General features: G+C 44.4%; 1 long non-coding RNA gene across 1 annotated transcript; it reads left to right on the forward strand.

Moving 5' to 3' along the window:
- The first annotated feature begins 5455 nt into the window (after window positions 1-5455).
- On the forward strand, window positions 5456-9822 carry LOC129604773 (uncharacterized). The gene is made up of 3 exons (XR_008695968.1): window positions 5456-6910; window positions 7008-7059; window positions 7210-9822. It is a non-coding gene; the product is annotated as an uncharacterized LOC129604773 (long non-coding RNA).
- The last annotated feature ends 7130 nt before the right edge of the window (window positions 9823-16952 follow it).

The raw sequence follows: 16952 nt of genomic DNA on the forward strand, positions 1-16952 counted from the left end.
CATCCAGTATTCAAACGCGTTCTCTCGCAGATGTTTCATGTAAATGTTTATTGTCAATCTAATGTCACTCACTCACTCACTTTGCAAAGCGCTCACCATACGTAATCACTCACTTTCCTTTCACTTTAATTCTCCTTCCCTTTACTCTTTTTCCTTCACCTACTTTCACTCCACACTGTTTACATCCTTCTTTTCTCTATTCTTCTCCCACGTAGTCAGCCAGCTATGTAGCCCTCCAGCAGCCACACACAAACATCTACTGCACAGGGGAAACACGTGCACATACATAGATAGCACACAACTCAGAATAAACAGGTACTTAAGGTTAGCCACACACCTAAAGTCTGTCACACTACATACACATAAGACTAGTGATCCACAGCAGTCAAGTAAGATATGACACCACTGAAGATTGTCACTTGGAATGTACGTGGAATCAATAAGAAGGAGAAACGATTTAAAATATTTAATCATTTGAAATCCCTACAAGCAGACATTGTTTTACTACAGGAAACTCATATTCCCAAAATTATAAATTACACTCTGGCATCAGCAGAGTTCCCACATGCTTACTTAGCCGGTTACAATTCTAAACAAAGAGGGGTCGCCATCCTGATAAATAAAAAGATTAACTTTACGCATAACGATACCATTGTAGATCCAGAAGGGAGATATATAATCATTGATATCTTGATATGAAACACTGAATATTGCATAGCTGATGTGTATGGCCCTAATGCTGACGACCCCTCTTTCTTTCACAGCTTCTTCACATCACTGTCTGCTCACTCTGGTTCCAAACTTATAGTAGGAGGGGACTTTAATTTAGTATTTAACCCAGAGTTGGACAGGCTAAGCAAAGCTGTGAGCAACAGGAACTGGCAATCAGTACAGACCTTAAAACAGTACATGGACGACTTCGGTCTCTGTGACACATGGCGTTCTCTTCATCCTACATCCAGGGAATATACCTTTTTCTCACCAGTTCACCACTCTCATTCCCGTATAGATTTTATTTTAGTAAATAACTCAGTCTTACAAGATGTCTCTGACACCAATATTCACTCTATCACAATCAGTGATCATGCACCAGTGTCCATTTCGTTGATTAAGACAGCCACACCATCAACCAGGAATTGGAGGTTTAATACATGATTACTCAACGATCAAGACTTCATCAGTTATGTCAGGAGAGAATGGAAAACCTTTATAGAAATCAACGATACACCGGAAATCTCACCCTGTGTTCTTTGGGAGACTGGGAAGGCAGTTATGCACTGTAGAATTATTTCATATTCATCACACAAGAAAAAAAGGACATGTTACTTGAATTAGAATTAGAGCAAAAAATAAAATCTCTAGAGATTAAATATGCTGCCTCTCCAACCAATGATGTCCTAGAAGACCTAAAGAATCTAAAGCTGAAATTAAATAATATAATTGATTGCAAAACTCAGTTTCAGAAAGACCAATTACGCTGGGAGAACTTTGACCATGCTAACAAATGTGGTAAATTTCTAGCTAACCAATTAAAAAATAATAAAGAGAAACAAATCATCCATTCAATAACTAATAAGAAAGGCAACATTACTCGTGATCCCCATGAAATAAATGATACCTTTTAAAAACTTTTACCAAGAGTTATATACGTCCCAAATAGATCCACCCACCTGAGCCATAGAGACGTTTCTGAATAAACTAGAACTGCCAAAGCTAAATGAAGAACAATCTACAACTCTAGACTCATTGTTATCTTTGGCAGAACTACATGAAGCTCTGCAGGAGATGCCCAAAAGCTCCAGGTCCAGATGGATTCCCAACTGAATTTTATAAAGAGTTCTGGTCCATGCTGGCACCCAGCTTTTACAAAATGGTCGCTGAAATTAAACAACAACATTCATTACCCACAAATATGAATTCTGCCTTCATAAGCCTGCTCCAAAAACCAGGGAAAGACCCTACACTCCCATCGAGTTATAGACCAATTTCACTAATAAATGTAGATCTAAAAATAGTGTGTAAAGCACTTGCTAGAAGATTAGAAAAAATCACTCCATATATAATTCACTCTGATCAAACAGGCTTCATTAAAGGTAGACAGTCAACAAACAATATGAACAGACTAATTAATTTAATTGATTATGTCACCATCCATAAACTAGAGTCAGCCATCGTCTCTTTAGATGCAGAAAAACCTTTCGATAGAGTAAACTGGAAGTTTCTTTTAGCCACTCTGCACAAATTCGGAATTGGGGAAACATTTATAGACTGGATCCAAATATTATACAGCTCAGCAAACGCTGCAGTCAGAACAAACAACCAGATCTCACCAAGGTTTAATCTGCATAGAGGGACAAAACAGGGGTGCCCACTGTCCCCATCACTATTTGCAATATTTATTGAACCTCTAGCCGCAGCAATAAGACAGCATAAGGGAATTACTGGAATATCGACCAAATCAGTAAATCATAAAATAAGTTTATATGCTGACGATGTGTTACTGTTTCTTCTGTAGCCACAGACGTCTCTTCCTACAACTATCAGCCTCATAGATGAATTCTCAGGACTTTCAGAGTACTCTATTAACTGGACCAAATCTATAGTGCTACCACTTAACCTTAAGGTGACTAACATCTCCTCTACCACACTCCATTCAGGGAACATTAAATACTTGGGCATTGAATTGTCGTCTAGGCTATCAGAGCTTATTGATCTAAACTACAATCCATTATTAAAACAAATAGAAGCCAACCTCAAAAGATGGCAGTCCTTACCCATTTCACTTATGGGAAGAATTGCCACCATAAAAATGATGATCCTGCCAAAAATTAACTACATATTCTCAATGATTCCAACTCAGCCAGCCCAGGCGTGGTTTAAGACATTAGACTCCTACATCTCACAGTTTTTGTGGAAAACCAAGCCACCACGAATTAGTTTAAAAACTTAAAAATCCAGACGCTGCGGCGGCCTAGACCTACCTAACTTCCACCACTATTTTCTTGCCAATAGACTGAACCATGTCCACAAATGGATAAAACCCATGCCAGCAGACTCCTCCTGGATAGACATTGAACAAACATTTTGTGGAAATATTAAAGTTGCAGATCTGCCCTTTATCAGCACCAAAATCAAACATCATAGTTGTTACCAGAACATTAGCATAAAAGCATCTCTGCAAGCCTGGTGGGAGTTTCTTAAAATTAATGGGTCTTCGCTTACTCTTTGCCAAAACACACCTCTCTGGAACAATCCAGACATCATACAATCAAAAGGCAATACACTTTCCAACTTGGCATATCAAAGGGATAACACATCTAAAACACGTTTTCACAAGAGACAAGTTTACCTCTTTTGAAGAACTAGTGTCTCACTATGAAATCACTAGTGCCAATTTCTTAGAATACCAAGAAATGGGGGTGGTGGACTGGGGGCGGGCCCCACTCTGCGCGCGGGGGCATCTTCTGGCGGGCTCCCTACGGACTGGTTCTCATGGGGCGGACAGCGTTGACCCCCGGTGGCCCACCCTGGCCTTGGGTGCTGTCTCTGTGGCTGCTGCATCTCTGCCTGGGGCCTCTGTGTGGGCTCGCTATGCATCTAAACACGGCGTCTGATGTTGGTTCAGTCACAAAAGCAAACTTCACATCCCATCCCCCTACTCCATATTGGCACAGAGACATTAACATATTGTCTCCACTCGGTCAATAGGTGTAAAATACTTTAGCTCCGAGACAAAGAAAAAGCTCCATGGGAGATCGGGCAGCATGACCAGCTGCGCCTACCTTTCACTTGACTTTTTTTAAACACTCTTCTTATAGTATTTAACACAAGTCTGGCACTACTAACTTGTAGAGAATATTATGTAATAAAAATAAAATAATTGTAATAAACTCTCTCTGTGGTATGCCAGAACGCCAGGACTCTCCGATCCTCGACTCATTAATGCAGCAAGTTGTTTGTTCTGCATATATTGGTTCTGCAAGGACTGTTTAACACTTATTTAGCCGAAGACAAAACTCAAAAGAGATTGGACAATTCGCTCAGCTGCACCTAGTCTGTGGAACGCTCTCCCAGAGCACATGAGAACGCCACAGTCTGTGGATGCTTCGTAAAACGTATTTATTTACCGGAGCTTTCAAAGTTGGCAAAATCCAGAGTCGCTCAGATTTATTTGCGACATCTGATTCTCCCGCAGGAATAATATCATAATAAAATCGAACGCTGTACGTGGAAGCGCGCACTTGGTCCGTCTAAGCATACAGTACAGCTGCTTATTTCGGTTTTGAACTGCCATAACTTGGAAGGCTACTATACTAAATACTATAAACGTCTGCTAAATAATACAGGCAGCCAGCCCTATTAATCATTTGTTATTATCTTGTATGCCAAAATATAAAAATGTTCAGTAATTACAACTTCTGCCTCCACTGAGATTCGAACCCGGGACAAAAATTTTACCCATCAAGGCTGTTAAACAAAACACAAACCATTACACCACGGAGGCATTGATACATAATTTTACATGGGCCTACATAACATGAGTATAGGACAGCGTCATAGGGGGCCAGTATGGGGGCTGATCGCCACCTATAGGCCAAAAAGATGTAACACAGCTCCAACACGCTAAAAACCAGGTGATACCGCGCTGCAAATGAAAGCTGATTGCTGTAAAGGTTGACACCTTTAAGTGCTACGACTGTACGTGGGAGTGCACACTCGATCTGTCTAAGCATACAGCTGCTTATTTCGGTTTTGAACTGCCATAACTTGGGAATACTACTACTATAATCGTCTGCTAAATAATACAGGCAGCCAGCCCTTTTAGTCATTTGTTATTATCTTGTAGGCCGAAATATAAAAATGACATAACAACGCTGATTGTTCAGTACTTACAACTTCTGCTCTCACCAAGATTCGAACTTCGAATTGAAAATGGAAACGGATCACTAAAAGCTGACACTTTTAAGTGCTATGACTGTATAATGATTGTATGTGTAAAGTTAATACTCGTATTATGTTATATAATCAATTCCAAATGGCTAGATGGGCTCGCTCCAGGTGCAGGCTGGCTGATTGCTGCACAGGGATGCGTGTCTAGTGAGAAGGCCCCTTCACGGATCGACTGCCTGAATGCCATATGCTTGCTGGATGAGAACCCATCTGAACAACACATCTAGAGACCTAGAGCTGTCAAAATTAACGATTTAATAATGATAATGAAAGTGATTAAAAGTCGTCTGTCTTTTGTGTGTTGGGACCAAGAGCACGCCTCTTGTTACCCTAACAGGAGAAGGGTTCCCACTCCAGTGTACAAGGTTGGGGACAAGGTTTGGTTATCGACTGCCAACCTAAATTTGAAGGCTGTTACTGTACCAAGAGGCTGTCTCCCCACTTTATTGGCCCTTTTAAAGTTAACCGGGTTATCAACCCGGTGGCCGTCCGGCTCACACTACCGGCTTCCTTACTTGTTTATCCTGTGTTCCATTTCTCCCAGCTGAAGCCTGTGCAGGAGGATGCGGGACCGGCTTGCACAGTGCACTGGATCCTGCGTTCTTGTTGACGTTTACAGGGTCTGCGGTACCTCGTCGATTGGGAGCTGTCCAGCTTATTCTGGACAAGGATCTGCTCCAGGACTTGTGGTCCCTCGGGCGGCGCCATTTCCCGGCTTCCCAACCAGGTGCCACCAAAAGGACTGTTTGTTTGTATTTAACAGTTATTCTCATTAGCATTGGAATGTTACATGTTGCTCTCACTTCATACTGGTGGTTTGTTGTAATGTTTTTAATGGTCAGCTACACCTGGGGCCCGTTTCAAGAAGGAGGTTTAACAAACTTAAACTCTGAGTTAATTTACTCTGAGTTTGCAAACCTGGAGTTTTCGGTTCCAAAACAACTGAAAAGAGTTGATTTAAGCAACTCTGAGTTGTCTGACTCAGAGTTAAGCGAGTGCACCGCGACGATACAAAGCCCTGATCAATGGAGTGAAGATACTACGAGTCACCATGGCAACAGGACAACAAAAGACGTCCGGAAATGGATATGATACCTCAAGCAAATAGCAACTACGAGTCTATATTCCGTAGAAAAAGCAACACGGCTGCAGCGGCGAAAGAGATGAAATTAGCTTGGAAGAAAATAGCTGCTCGAGTCAATGCGTAAGTTTACATTTTAATCATACAGTGTTCAGCGTAACTAAATACTAAATAATTTTAGTATTGTTGTTATATTTCACTCGTAAAGTAAGGACTTGTAAAGTAAATTTTCACTCATCTAAGGAGTTACTTCAGTAATTGCATAAAATACTGATGTTTGTATGAATTAAAAGTGCAGTGTTATGTCTATGCATTTTTAAAATTCCTGTTGTGGTTGATGTGGGATTTGTAAAGTAATGATAATTCAATAATCCAATACGTTTTATGGAGAGCAATTATTACATTAATCTAATTAGGTTTTAAAGTTACCCAAAACACGTAATAATAAATAAATTTAATTTCAGTGTTTACGTAGGCGCAATCCTGCAGGCATAAAAGAACGTGGCTAAGAATTAAATATGAAAAAACATAAATCAAAAAGGTATAAGGCACCATCATATCATGGGTGTAGACTACCTGACTACTTCCTGACAACATTAGACATATTAAATAACTAAATAGCATGCAGAGTATAGCAGTGCAGCAGCATTGTCAACATGGCTGTAATGTTTTCACACAGTTAAATCATTTGACTTCTACTCAGCCAACAGAAGGAAGGCAGAGGCTAGAACAACTGGTGGAGGACCTGCACCACCACCATTGATGCATGCAGAGGAGAAGGCCCTTGGCATGAACACTGGAAAGCAGAGGCTGAAGGAATTCCTGGAGGGAGTTCATCAGAACCAGTCACTCCCCAGGATACAAGTGCATTTGTAAAATGTAAGAGGCCTACCTATATATTTGATTTTTTACATAAGCTACTTTTGATATATTAATTTCTTAGAGTCTGGGTTGGGTTCTTTGTTGGTCTTAACAGATTCTGATGGTAATATATGAATCCTCCTGTCACAACAGAAGCCCAGGATGTTGTGAGTATCGTACTAAATAAAGCTTAAATTATGATAAGCAGTATTATAAAGTGTAATATTAATACAGTTTATACACAGCACATGATTTCTGATGTTTGTGTTGCGTAGCCTAAAGTAAGTATACAAGTATACATCTCCCCTCTGCCCCAGAGTGTGAAAGAACAGCAGGAGGAGGTCAGTCACATTCTGCTGCACAGATGCACACAGTTCAGGTATGTTCAGTAAACACCAGAGTTCAATTCTGTAAGAGTAATGAGGAACTATGTCTTGTAACTATAAATCTTCTGTATTTTAAGTTACCGGTTACAGAGTTGTATAAACTAAATCTCAAGGAAATATCACACTTGTACCACAAGATTGAAAAGACAGATCTAGAAATTGAAATTCCCAAACACAAGCTGGAGAGTGTATAGTTAAAGGTGAATTGTATGAATTATTAGAGGAATCATAAAATCTAACAATTGCCTTTGTATTTGTAGGAAATGAAGAAAACCAAATAAATTATAATTTGCATTTATTCAGTTTCTTTTATTGGTGGTGGTGGTGATGGTTTAGTAAAACATCACGCCAAATCACATCTCTGACTGTCCATCCACTCTGCAGATTACTGTGATGGAATGAGTCTCCTCAGGGTCTTGTATTTTTAGGGCAGGGTGTTATTCCCCTCTAATAATTGCAATAATGTGGAGAACAACACATGTCCCAATAATGTCACAGGCCTCTGAGGTGTTTCCCTGAGGTGATGTAGGCACTGAAGACGTGCTTTCAACAGGCCTATGGTCATTTCCACCCGGGCTCTTGTTCTGCAGTGACACGTTAAAGCGCTGCTGGGGGCCTGCTTCAGGTTCTGGGTGAGAGGGTCAGTAGTGTGGGCCTTCATGGGTAACCCCTATCTCCAGCAGAAAGCTATCAATCTATCCTAGAAGAAAGTTCACATTACTTTAGTGCTGCATAGAAGTGTTCCTGTGAGTGTGAGTGCATGCATTGAAATAAATGTATAGGACATACATGTACTTACCACAGTGCAGCCTGTTACTTAGGGTTGACTCACAATATATTCATGAGTTCACGTTTATGATATGTGCAGCATCACATATGATCTTGGTGATGTAAACAATGTAATGTCAGTTACAGTGACCATTAGAAAGAGTAGTCAGTGTACCTGCACATTTATCAACAAACAAATTAATTACCACATACCTGCAATCCTGTGAACCTCCTCTTAATGGCTTTAGGAGGCTGTGTCAAGGAAAGCGCTTGAGGTCGAACTATTCTACATACAGTGGCTTTACTAATGTGCTCAGCATCTCCAATGTTATAAAGAAAACTACCGTTTGCAAAAAAAAAAAAACGCAACACAAAGAATCTGTTCGGATGTAAAAGCGCGGCCACGATGGGTGATGTGTTTGACGTATGGGTGAATAAGATTATTAATATATGTATGGAGTCTCGATAAAAACGGTACCGCCAAAATAAATATGCACTGCGATATGACAGAAAATTAACTTGTGGCGTTAAAATCCTCTTGTGGCGTAAATTCAATGCTGTGTGAATTAATACAGCGTCCTCATCTACAGGATCCTCTAGAAACGGACATTTTGGTCTCTGCGCGAAGGAAACAGGTGAAATCTATGAATGTACTGAAAGATCAAACGAGGTATTTAAACACTGTTCACTTTAAAAAGGGGCGGAGACCGAAGGAAACTCTGGGTTTCCCGAATAAAACCTGCTCGCGACCAGGTTAGGTTCACAGGGTAAGTTGCCATAGTAACTGACTGAGTTTCGATTACCTTGCTTCTTGAAACGGGCTTAAACTTACCCCGCTTTACGGGTTTAAGTAACCCCGATTTCTGAAACCGAAAACTCTGAGTTTTCCTCATTTCGGGGTTAACAAACTCAGAGTTTCCACAAAACCACCTTCTTGAAACGGGCCCCTGGTAGTTACAGGTAGGAATTGTTTTGTAACCAGTCCTGGTTACATGTGCCAGTAGAAGTTGTCTTTGTCACATATTTGCATATCAGATTGATTTGTTCAACTGTTACTCACTGTATAGACCACAGAAGGCATTGTGTTAATACAAAGTGTTCTCTGTCAATATTGGAGTAGTAGTTGACTGTGCTTTGATTGTAACTCTGCCATGATCATGTAGCTTGCTATATTGGGGTTTTTCAGGACCAAGTAGTTTTGTTACTGGACGTAGGCTCAGTTTTCCCTGCCTTGCAGCGACTTTGTTTAGGTGTCTGTATTTATTTTTTTCTGGCGGTATGCAGCGCCTTCCTTGTGACAATAAAACCATTTGTTTGAACATCTTCTCCCCCCCTAACTTGTGCATCAGACAAATTAAGATTGAATCGTTCAGTTTGTTCTTAACTCAAGCTTATTTGCCCAAATATTGAACTTGAGGTTCTTTTTGCAACAGTCCTGGTTTCAGGCAGTGGCTGCTTTATGAGAAGGACAATGCAGAACACAGTAGCAACCAGTGCCGTGAGACTGAAATAATAAAACATTAATAGCGGCTTTAGGAGCCAGCTAGTAAAACAGAATGCATCCATACACGGGCATGTAAACACAAACAGTCACATATGCATGAGTACTCAAACAGAAACACACAGGGAGCTCAGGGCTGTGCAGCAGATGAAATAACACTAACTCGAAGAGACAGCTTCTTTTGCCTGTGAGTCACAATAAATGTACTAATATCTGCCTCCCCCTCTACTTTTCTGCCTCATTGTGTGTTTTAGAAAATATGCTACAATATGAACTTCTCCAGATTGCTTTAGTTTCAAATAAGCAAAAGGGTATTTTTTACTTTGACGCTGCATGGAAAGAAAATACTTTTTAAGAGTAAAAATAAATAAATAAATAAAAATGAAACATATTATGTCGGCACACTTTACAGCAGCCACAGCTCTGAACGCTCTTGACTACATGAGCTTCACACCTGGAATTAGGGGGTTTATCTTGTTCCTCCTCACAGATCCTCCCAACCTCCATCAGATTTCATGGAAGGTAATTATGAACTGTCATCTTCTGGTATCTCTACAGATGCAAAATAAAGTTTACGCCAGGACTTGAGGTTTTCAAAGCCATCAGCGATTTGCCCTGAAGCTGCTCCAGTGTGTCACACTGAAGCAATATCCATCCCTCCACATCCAGGTTTCCTTCAGGGATTTTTCTAGATTTGTTTGCATTGCTTTTTCTTTCAATTTTTGGAAGTGTTCATGTCTCTGCTGCTTGAAAAATGTAATGTTGGCTTCTTTGTCATTTCCCTGATCGATGAAGGAAATCCTACTACACAATGTCTCTGTATAGGACTACAGAGGATTGGCTGGGTATGGACATCCAATATGGACTCTGATGCTATGCTATGGACTCCTAATGTCTGTGTTTTTCACATGCCCAAATCCCCTCATCTCATAATTTTAATTTGACAACCTTATTGAAAAAACGGAAGGTACAGTAAAGGGCTCTGAATACGGTATTTGTGTAACTTATATGCGATGCAATTTCACACAAATGACACTCCCTCCTTCATTATGACATTAGTAATGGTATCTTAGATGATTCAGTAATTATGGAATACTATTTATATACTATCTGAATATCAAAATCAGTTTTGTGACTGTGTGTTTGTGCACCAATTTCATAAACTTGCAGAAACAAGTATGCTTTGGCGAAGTAAGTGAATCTGAGAATCCATTGAACACTGAAACATTGTTTAATCAAATCTGGATGACCACACTCTCTGTATAGAGCCTCTCAGTCGAAGTGATAGAATACAACATGCAACTACCAACATTGTAACTACAGAGGCAGCCGGTAAAAGTGTCTACCCCCACCGTGTTTGGGATTCAAATCTGCCGCGTCAGTGCCCGGTTTGCACTGCGGGAAGAGTGTGTTGCGTCCTTTTGGCCTGTAGGTGGCAATTGTCTCCCACTTTTGGTCCTGAAACGTCGTAGTTGCTTACGTCATATATTCTCTTGTAGAACAACCAATGATCAGGTCTTGGATGGCCTAGTGGTTAACATGCATGGCATAAGACTTTTTATCCGGGGTTCGAGTCTGAGTGGAAGCAATTTTTTAATTTTAATTATTGGAAAAACAGCGTCTCATCATCATCATGTGATCACGGGATGACAACGTTGTATTATTTAGTGCATGGATCACGAAGACCATGAACCACTGGTTTTTAGTATTTAGTATAGTTTTGAACGTAAGTAAGTTATGGCAAATTATGGCAGTTTAAAACCGAAAATAAGAAGCTGAACGGTGCGCCGTCCCGCGTGCAGCGTTCGATTTGTGGCAGACAAGCTACTGTAACCCTGATTTCTCGCTGTTGGTACGGGCTACAATTTTCTTTACGTGGTATGCTTCTTTAATGAACCACAAGACAGTACGGCACATGTACACTTTTTTCTTTACGCCGCTCTTATCCAACGCCTTTTTCCTGTCCCCCGTCAACAAGGGCAGGTAGGAACTAATGTTAATGACAAATAAAATCACAGTAGCTGAAATGTCACGTTTCCCAAACATAAAATTAAAAAATAAAAAGGAATACTAACTACTGTAAGGTTACACTACTACAATTTAAAATAGTGAATAAGGATGACCTAGACCAGAGGTCGGCCACCCGGTAACACCCACGTTTTCAATGAAAAAAACACTGGCACGGTAATATTATATTATTTGAGAACATTCAACATTTGTTTTTTAATCGAAAGAAGACATAAAAATCGGGGCTCAGGGGTTTAACATTTTATATTTTATTGACAGAATATCGTAGCAATTAAAAGTATACCTATTCAGTCCTCGTCCCCTTTTATATGGAATGCGAGCAACAATCAAACGTAAGCGTCATATTACGCCTTGTAAAACCATACACAGATGATAAAACACTGTTAAGGCATCGACAAGGACAGCTAACTTGCTTTTCCCTGCTTCACACAGCTGTGTAACTGAGAGCAACCCGTGCAGCATCACCGGTCAATCTGGAAACGTATTCATTGGTTCGGACGGTGTTCTGCCCGCTTTAATGTAGACACAAAACTCGTCAAAGCAAAAGAGCTTAGTGCAGCATTTGCAAATCACATGTGAACGTTTTAATTTTTTTGTAAATAAAAATAATGTTTGCCCTGTTCAAACCTTGGGAATAAAAACAATTCTGATTTTTAAAGCGGCTGATCAACTTTGTAGGAACACATTTCATATGGTACAGCTTGTCACAAACCGACGATGGAGGAAGGACCCAAATGCACAGCGTTGGCTTTGTTATGATAAGAAGTTCAATTAACAAGGTCAGGCAGGCAAAGATCATACACGTGCTGGTAGCAATCAGAATCCGACAAGGAGCAGGCAGAGGCGAGGTCAAGGTACAGGCGTTGGTCAACGTACGGCACTGGATTGTCATAGGCAAAGCGAGATCAGGGTCGATGGTGAAGGTGTCGATGGTGATGGTGTTATCAATTCCCGAAGCTGCTGATGTTTTTACACAGTTTCCAGGCCAGCCGAGAGACACAGTCCCTCCTCCAGCCAATCCAATAGAATAATATAAGTATAATAACATAAAATAGGAATCTATATTTATTCATCAATCTGTGTTATAAATGTATTTTATATGTATATCTTTACTCGTCTTCTGGTTTGTTGATCATGAGGAAAAAATACAAAACAAACTTGGTCTTTGTTTCAACTCTTAATTTTAATAAACGGAATTCAAGTGTTGTTGTTTTTTCGACACAAGGCACGTGTCACGTCCGGGCTTTATAGCCGCCTTTATTTTGAAAGGACTTCCTGTTAAACACCACATATTCAGCTGTTTCCTGTCTGTACCGGTCTTCATTACCCACACCTGCATCTCTTCTGCTATTAGTCTGCTCCGTATTTAAGTTCCACCTCTCACACCTGTTACCCGCCAGATTGTTGCGTGTAATCACCACTTTCCAGCGTTCGTTGTCTAGTATTGCCGTGTATCGTGCCTCCCGTTTAGACCTCTGATTCCGAGCCTGCCTAGTCCCTGTCTGCCTTGTCTGCCTTGATTATCTAACGCTGCCTGTTACCAACCTTGCCTGCCTGACCACGATCCAACGCCCGACGATTTGGTATTGTAACCCATCTCTCGTGTATGACTTTGCCTGTCCCTGACGCCGTCTCTGCCTGATCCTGTTTAAACCCCGTTTGATCTCCCGTGTATGACTCTGCCTGGATTGGATTCTGTAACTGGAATAAACTGTCCTCTTAACATCATAAACGCTGTGTTGTGCTGTGCATGTGGGTCCGCCATCTACAACGCCCTGACAGAACAATCTGGCCAGAAACGGACCCAGACAGCATAGAGAATCTACGCGCTGCGCTCTCCGCCCAGGAGCAACGACTCAGCGAGCAGGAGGAAAAGACAAACTCCGCGCTCCAGAAGCTGGCGGAGTGTGCACTCCGTCAGGAGAACGCGGTGGCAGGACTCGTGGAGGCGGTGGGCCGCCTTGCGCCAGGAAATCCCGATGGCACCGCGCCGATCCAGGTTCCAGCAACTGCAGCAGCAACTGCAGCAGCAAGTGCGCCCGCGGCGACTTGCTTCCGATTCCGACTTCCGATTCTCCCTCCGGCACCAGACGCACGCCTCTGAGCGCCTACCCGTTTCTCCGGTGAGTCCGGCGACTGTCGGGCATTTCTCACACAATGTGAGATTCACTATGAACTACACGCTCCCGCATTTCCCACCGAGAGAGCCAAGGTGGCGTATGCGGTTTCGCACCTGACTGGGGAAGCGGAGGCGTGGGCAACTGCGGAATGGCAGAACGATTCATCCTGCATGTCGTCTTTTAGAGCCTTCTCAGTGGCTTTGAAGCAGATCTTCCAGGAGATCACGCCTGGAAGGGAAGCGTCGCAGAGGCTCGTGAATATTCGACAAGGAGGGAGGACCACGGCCAAGTACGCGATCGAGTTTAGGACCCTGGCAGCGGAGGGTACGTCTCCAGTACGGGACGCGACCGCCTTGGGCGACGTGTTCATCCGCGGCCTCTCGCGGCGTGTGAAGGACTGTCGGGCGGCGCGGGATCTGCCGAGTGACCTGAACGCATTAATAGCGCTGGCTATCCAGATTGACCGACGACTGGGGAGCAGCGAACGAGAGCACCGCGGAGAGGGAGGATCAAGGGAATCGCACCGCGGCAGGGCGGAAATCCCCACCAGAGGTCAGTGTTTCGCCGATGGATCCCCCACCTCGCAGAGCTCAGGTACGCCGCCGCCACCAGAGGAACCCATGCAGCTGGGACGCGCGCGTCTCACCGATTCAGAGAAGCGACAACGCCGCTCCCAGGGGTTGTGTTTGTATTGTGGACAGAACGGACATTTCGCCAGCAAATGTCCGCTAAAAGACCTGGCTCATCACTAGCACGGAGGATCGTGGTGAGCCGAATCATGTTTGGAAGTGCCTCCGCCCGTTCACTGCCTACAGTCACGCTCTCGTCAAGTACTCATTCTCTCCAGCAGGCAGTTCTCATCGACTCAGGGGCCGATGCCAGCCTGATGGACGCCAGGCTGGTGGAGAGGATGGGCGTCGCCATCTCCCCTCTCGCGGCTCTGGTGGAAACCACAGCACTAGACGTCGCAAACTATGGAGGGTGACCCACCACACAGAGGACGTCCCCATGGAGTTTGCAGACGGTCACACGGAACGCATCCATTTCCTGGTGGTGGAGGCATGCTACCATCCGGTGGTGTTGGGCCACACGTGGCTTCGCAGGCACAACCCCAGGCTGGATTGGAGAAGCGGTGAGGTAAGAGAGTGGGACATGGACTGCAGGAGTACTTGTTTTCAGCCCTTGGTGAAGGCGGAGGACCCCCCCGACTGGGACGGGTCAGGAAAGAGTGGACCTGACAGGAGTGCCGGCCTGCTACCATGACCTCGCCGCCGTATTCAGTAAGTCCAAGGCCATGTCCCTGCCACCACACAGAACCCACGATTGTGCCATAAACCTACGGCCCGGTTCCACCCCCCCCCAAGGGGAGACTGTTCCAGCTGGCCCCAGCCGAAAGACAGGCGATGAGGGAGTACCTGGACTCGGCTTTGGCTACAGGCATCATCCGGCCATCATCCTCCCCAGCGAGGGCGGGGTTTTTCTTCGTGGGTAAAAAGGATGGCACCCTTCGACCGTGCATTGACTATCGAGGACTCAACGACATCACCATTCGGGACTCGTACCCTCTCCCCCTCCTCCACTCCGCTTTTGAGCTGCTGTCGGGAGCTAAGTGGTTCACAAAGCTGGATCTACGGAACGCATACCACTTGGTTCGCATCCGAGAAGAGGACGAGTGGAAGACGGCATTCAACACCCCGAACGGCCACTATGAGTACCTGGTGATGCCGTTCGGCCCCACCAACGCTCCCGCCGTCTTCCAGTCTTTCGTCAATGAAGTGTTAGGCCCAATGATTAATAGATTTGCGTTTGTTTACCTAGATGACATCTTGATCTTCTCCAGTACGGAGGAGGAACACAAGAGCCATGTCCGCCAGGTTCTAAAGAAGCTACTAGAACACCGACTCTTTGTGAAGGCCGAAAAATGTGAGTTTCACGTTGGCACCGTGTCAGGGTTTTAGGGTTCATTGTGTCCCAGGGCCGGATCCAAATGGACCCGGCAAAAACCAAGGCGGTGGAAGATTGGCCGACGCCCCAGTGTCGGAAGGATGTGCAACGCTTCCTGGGTTTTGCCAACTTCTACCGTTGCTTCATCAGACGGTTCAGCAGCGTAGCTCCCCTGCACAGACTAACCTCTCCTAAGACTCCGTTCCAGTGGTCAGATGAGGCAGAATCGGCATTCCAGCACCTCAAGCGGAGTTTCACCACCGCACCCGTGCTCCGCATGCCAGACCCAGAGTGCCAGTTCGTGGTGGAGGTCGACGCCTCGGATTCGGGGGTAGGAGCGGTGCTCTCACAGCGCGACCCAGCCGAAGGTAGGCTTCACCCCTGTGCATTTATGTCCCGCAAACTATCTTCGGCTGAGCGAAACTATGATATCGGGAACCGGGAGCTGCTGGCAGTTAAGACCGCATTGGAGGAATGGAGGCACTGGCTAGAGGGGACAGCACAGCCATTCTTGGTCTACACTGACCACAAGAACCTGGAGTACATAAAGACCGCTAAGAGGCTAAACTCCCACCAGGCCCGCTGGGCGCTGTTCTTCAGCCGTTTCCACTTTCACCTATCATACCGCCCAGGTTCAAAGAATACCAAACCGGACGCTCTCTCCCGGCTCCACGACCACCTAGACGCCCCAGTGAAACCGGATCACATCCTACCGGCAGGTTGCCTGGTGGGAGCAGTGACCTGGCCGGTGGAGAGACGTGTCCAGGAAGCTACCCAGGGTCTCCCCAGACCTTCTGCATGTCCCCCCAACCGTCTGTTTGAGAGGTCCTGGGTCCCGGCCCGGGACATCCTGGACCGCTCGCTCATCCGGGACTTCCATCAGTGTGGAGGTCGCTGGGGCGGCGACTGGGACGACGCCGGGATCCGGTCCCTCCTCCTGAGCCACCCTCCGCCCGCCTTGGTCGGGGGGGGGGCTTCCCGTGGGCGCCGTGGTAGACGCCCTGGGGGGGGGTACTGTCACGTCCGGGCTTTATAGCCGCCTTTATTTTGAAAGGACTTCCTGTTAAACACCACATATTCAGCTGTTTCCTGTCTGTACCGGTCTTCATTACCCACACCTGCATCTCATCTGCTATTAGTCTGCTCCGTATTTAAGTTCCACCTCTCACACTTGTTACCCGCCAGATTGTTGCGTGTAATCACCACTTTCCAGCGTTAGTTGTCTAGTATTGCCGTGTATCGTGCCTCCCGTTTAGACCTCTGATTCCGAGCCTGCCTAGTCCCTGTCTGCCTTGTCTGCCTTGATTATCTAC

This window comes from Betta splendens, chromosome 10 (genome assembly GCF_900634795.4).
Source record: "Betta splendens chromosome 10, fBetSpl5.4, whole genome shotgun sequence".
Lineage (NCBI taxonomy): Eukaryota > Metazoa > Chordata > Actinopteri > Anabantiformes > Osphronemidae > Betta > Betta splendens.